Here is a 5289-nt window from a genome sequence, read left to right as displayed (position 1 = left end):
AATAGTTTTCAAATTCTCAATAACAACTTTATTGAAAAAGAATATGATTACAAACTACGAGTTTTAGGACATTCATTCCATCACTTAGTCGAGCTGCTTCGTACCTTTCAGTCAGTAAGAAACAAGTTTAGAAGGATAGGTTGGGGGTTGATGAAGTCGCATTGGCTTCTCTTGTTTTTATATGACTCATATCTGTGAGCCTGTGGCATTTCTCAATGGACGCCCCTTTTCTTGAATGGAATTCTGTCTTGGAGCAGCAAAACTAACAACTTTCTTAGAAGGTAGAATTATGAACTTTAAAACGTCTTTGAAAGTGGATGAGATGGGTCGAGTCCTATCTGTAGGAGATGGAATTGCCCGAGTTTATGGATTGAAGGAGATTCAAGCTGGGGAAATGGTGAAATTTGCCAGCAGTGTCAAAGGAATAGCTTTAAATCTTGAGAATGAGAATGTAGGGATTGTTGTCTTTGGTAGTGATACAACTATTAAAGAAGGAGATCTTGTCAAGCGCATTGGATTGATTATGGATGTTCCAGTGGGAAAGGCTATGCTCGAGCATGTGGTTGATGCCTTGGGAGCATCCTTTGATTGAAGAGGGGCTCTCAGTGATCACGAGCAAAGACTTATCGACGTGAAAGCCCCTGGGATTATTAAACGTAAATCCATGCACGAGTCTATGCAAACAGGTCTAAAAGCGATGGATAGCCTGGTTCCTATAGGCTGGGGCTAATGAGAACTGATAATCTGGGATCGAAAAACTGGAAAAACTGTTATAGCTATCAATACCATATTAAACCAAAACAAAATGAACTCCACTCAATTCAAATGCTTTACTTCGAACCTCTGTTTCTTTCTTGTTTGGATTCTTCCTTTTATTATCAGTTTTTTTCTATCGAAGCAGAAGGCAGAGAACAAATCAAAGGAGGCATAGGTTGGGTAGTTCTCATACCCCTCTTTTTCATTATTTTGAGTATGATCCTATTTCTGAATATTAGAAAAGGATATTTTCAAAAACTCAAAAGAGGAAAAATCATTTTTTGGATCCTTTATTTAAGCCTTCTCTTTTTGACCTTAATCTTCCTCTACTTTCTACGTTTTCAATTTCATACTTTTTTTTCTACTATTTGCGCCAACTTTATGAGAGAATCCATCTTCTTCTTCGGAGGATTCCTTCGTCCTCCAAGTCCTCTTGGAACCTTGGCCCGTGACTCTAAATACGGTAGAGGAAACCTCCCTTTTTAATCGAATCTAAAGATTAGAGAGGGAGAATTGTATTTTACTCCTGGGAAAGGAGTCAGGGCTCTTCTTGGGGGAATATTTAAAACAACCTATGAATTCTTTTAAAACCCAAAATGACTACGATGGGTTCATAGAGTTCTCCAAATGATATTTGGAGATTTGAGAACTCAAACACTTCTGTTATTCAATATTTCTAAAAATTATAGAGAACAAGGTCGACCTCGTCCAGAATGCAACTTGTGATCCCAAAAGTAGCTTTGTCTATTACTTGGAGAGTACCGTAAGGAACTGGACTCTTTTAAGGATAAGTTAAACGTACAAGAATGAGACAAGGATGAAATTTCTTTTCTACTCGATTTCCTAAAAGATCTCCACAAACATTGACATCAGTCCTATTACGTTTTGGAGATCTTGAGGGCTTCTCTCTGGCGCGATTTTTTAGATTAATTACAAGTCCATTGTGCATTGTCCATTTCTTTTGAAATTGAAAGAAGGGAAGGCGAGGGCGAGGTTTTGTTCCCATTCTTGTTTGCATAGGATCAGTTATTCCCCAAAAATGTTACTTTTCTCGTTGGGGGTTCCAAATCAAATCATTATTGCGATTCTTCCTTCTTTTTTGTTTCGAGTGTAGTACAACAACCTTAACCGCACAAGCCTGGGCTTGGCCTACCTCCATTCCTAGAGGAGCCGTATGAGGTGGAAGCTCCATGTATGGTTTTGAAGCCGAGCCTTTCAAGCAATGGGGCTTAGGAATTGATATGATAATTGGTTTAGGTAGGGCGGCCGACCTACTATGGGCACCTGTAGGGATTAGTACGTGAGAACTGGCCTTTGACTTGAGAATGAAGAGGGGAAAGATAGCTTGTCATAAGACGAGGTTTCGAACCTTACTGCGGGAGGGACGTTTCACGAGCCAGACTTAACGAGATGAGACCTTTTGGTGAAGCCAAGTTAATTTTAGGCCACCAAACTCTGAAACTGATGGAATAAAGGGAAGCATGTACGTTGTCACACTCCCTACCTTCCAAAGGTGCCTGGAGGACGGGCTAGACGCAACAGAGCGAGAACCTAGGAGTGGATTCCTCACGGGCAGGGGTACAAGAGACGACCATCTTGAGACATATCACGACCTACAAGCAAGACCAGCGAGATTGGGAGGGCAAGTCGATTGGGAGTTAGAGGATCCATAGTACATGTAGACCAACAGACTGAATATTCATCATTTTCAAAAGTGGGGGGAAGGGATCTCTTTTCTGCAACGGAAAAAAGGGAGATGATTTGACTTGACACAACCGAACGATGCATCCAATACCACTATGCCTAGAATGCCTTGCTAGATCTCTGTTCCTTAAAGCTATACAAGTAAAAAGTGCTTACTTTGGCTGGGGGCTTCGATTCAATATAAGACGACGGAGATCAAATTTCATGGAGAAAGGCGTTGACATATGACTGATGACTGCATTTCATTTCAATCCTTGGGCTCATTTTCTTTAGTTACTATTTGTTTCATTCAGAATAGCACATATTTTCAAAAAAGAAAGGAGAGAAGTTCTCAAATTCTTTAAGTGTCTCATTGATAAGGACATATTAACCTGTATCATGAATGAGTCACGTAGCTTAATTTCCTCCATATTCACCTTTTTTCTTCATTCATCTGCCTTAATGGATATGGATAGGTTTTTTTAATTGGTTCTCAGCTTCTTTTAGTTTCTTGTCGAACCTCTGAATTCCACTAACCCGCTCCGTGGGCATTGACTATACTATAGTCAAAGGGATTTTGCAATTCCATTGGCCTTCTCAAACATTTTCATAGCCACTTCTCCATCAAACCCAAAGGTCTTTTTTTCTTCCACCAAGAAAGAATGTTCTCTCTTGAGCCCTGTTCAGAGAAAGCAAGATGCATTCATTCTGGTCATTTTGGGCAAGAGGAATGTTTAGCCTCTCATAATTAAGGTGAGTACCCGATTCACATCCAGTTTCATTGCATCTTTGTACTCAATCCCCTTATCTGTCTTCCAGAATTGGCCTTATATGGGGTCATTCATTGCTATGGAATTCTAGACCTCCCTGCCTGGAGGTATATAAGCTTGGGACCCTCTTTCCCTTTAGGAATTGGTACGAGCCAATAACTCCAGTTTCATTACGAAGATATATTACATCAGAATCCGTTGCTAAAATAGAATCACACCATTGTTATGGAAGTTCCTGGATCATCTTCAATAAAAGTTGTGTCAAAGGAACCCTATGATTTCAGAAGAAAAATGGAAAATTGGCTATGGAGATTCTACGCAGTCAGAAATTGATACAGAAAAGGGGTTCGACAGGAAAGTCCTTTCAATCCAATCCATTCTTGAAGTCCAATAAAGACAAAGGATATGTCAGTGACCTAGCACGAGAAAGCACTCTCCGAAGGCATGAAATGTCCAATTTTTTTCTTCAAAATCATTATAGGAATAGTAATGTCTTTCTTAAATTCTCTGGCCGAAATATATAAAAGCTCCATTCAATTCTCGATGGAAATGGAATTTTTTAAATTCTTCCCGAAACTGGCAAATCATTTTGAGATCTTCTCTAAGACTTTAGGGTTAAATGTGACTATTGTCACTTTGATCAAGACACAAGATGAGACTTTATCACCGTGGAGTGGCTTTTTGAAAAAAAAATTGAATTTGAAAAAAAGAAAAGATTGAAGCTGAAATCCAACTTCTTCTTGAAATAAAGAACTCGCACACACTAGATTTCTTGGATTCCAAACAAAATCAATACACCAGCTTAGATTTCTTGGATTTCTTTTTTTTTTTTTTCATAAATTCTTTGATCATTCGGAGGCTCTGTAGGAGTTAAGATGAACAAGGGCCTAAGCACTAGTAACCAAAAGAAATGAAAGAAGAGCTTACTTATTTAATTCATTTCCTATCTAGGAGTCCTCAAACAAAGTTCCATTCAAGATTGGACTAAGAAGGAAGAAGGCGAGTCAGTATGCTAATGCCTTATCCTTAAATCAATCATTTCTATAGGTTATTGTCCCAACTTAGTCATAAGTACTATTTTGAGGGTCAAATCCCTCAATAAAAGCAAAGGATGGGCATCAAGCTAGTGAGCTCAGTTTGCTTGGGAAAAAATGAAATGAGTCTAGAAAGCAGAATAAGATCTTATTCTCATCTTATTCTCTTTATAGACTGCTATCTCCTATGACTGATTAGTAGTTTTAGCTTGTATTGTAATGAGATGCTAGGTGCTTAAGTAAGAAAATTCCATCTTTTCTCCTTAAAATTTTCACTTTATTCAATGATCGTCTAGTGGTCTGAAGTCCTTTGATCATTCTTTAAGCTTTTTCTTTTAGCCTTTATTCATTAATTCAGTCGAGACCTCCGAAGAAATCATGAAGTGGAATATGAACCTTTTCTTTTTTAGCTCATTGATAAGGACATACGAACCTGTTCCATGAATGAGTCATCAGACATTTTCAATTCAACCAGAGACTTTGAAATCTACCATATGAGCTTCCTTTAAGATTGAAAGATCTTCGTAGTGCCAGAAGTCTGAAATGTCGCGGATGTAAGGATGTAAGGCATTATTAGTAGTAATTCAAGAAGTGAAGTAAGGATATGAATTTGGTGTACATGCTAGCATTCAAGATCCTAACTTTCACGTCTCCTCTCCTTTCAGTTGAGCCCTCCTCGCTTCCGTTATTGAAGGCTTTCTTTACCTTGACAACTTTCACTTCTTTCACCTCTTCTTCTTATTTGTTTTTGGATCAGTTCTTCACGTTTCGTTCATTTTGGAAGTCAATTCAATGAAGAAGAGTTTCTTTGGATGGAAATGAGAGGCTAGGCATAATTGGGTCGAGCTAAATAAAGTGCGAGGGTCGGAGTTCAAGACTAATTCGTCTCTCTTTCATGATCTGAAGATTTAGATTTAGAGGAAGAGTCTGAGGAAGAAAGGTCAGACCAGATCGAAGCACCTCAAGCACGAAGAGAAGTTATAGTCAGTGGTTGTGTAACCTTAAGCCTCATCTGTCATCGTTGAGTAAGAGATGTTGCAAAATCG

General features: G+C 38.7%; 2 pseudogenes; both read left to right on the top strand.

The window, feature by feature from the left end:
- Positions 1–235: 235 nt before the first annotated feature.
- LOC127148940 (ATP synthase subunit alpha, mitochondrial-like) lies at positions 236–931 on the top strand (annotated as a pseudogene).
- Positions 932–2237: 1306 nt separating this feature from the next.
- Positions 2238–3929, top strand: LOC127148939 (60S ribosomal protein L5, mitochondrial-like; annotated as a pseudogene).
- Positions 3930–5289: the final 1360 nt, after the last annotated feature.

The sequence above is a fragment of the Cucumis melo genome, chromosome 4 (assembly GCF_025177605.1).
Source record: "Cucumis melo cultivar AY chromosome 4, USDA_Cmelo_AY_1.0, whole genome shotgun sequence".
In the NCBI taxonomy this organism is placed as follows: domain Eukaryota; kingdom Viridiplantae; phylum Streptophyta; class Magnoliopsida; order Cucurbitales; family Cucurbitaceae; genus Cucumis; species Cucumis melo.
Note: the sequence above shows the minus strand (reverse complement) of the source record. Positions and strands in the feature narration are given on the sequence as shown.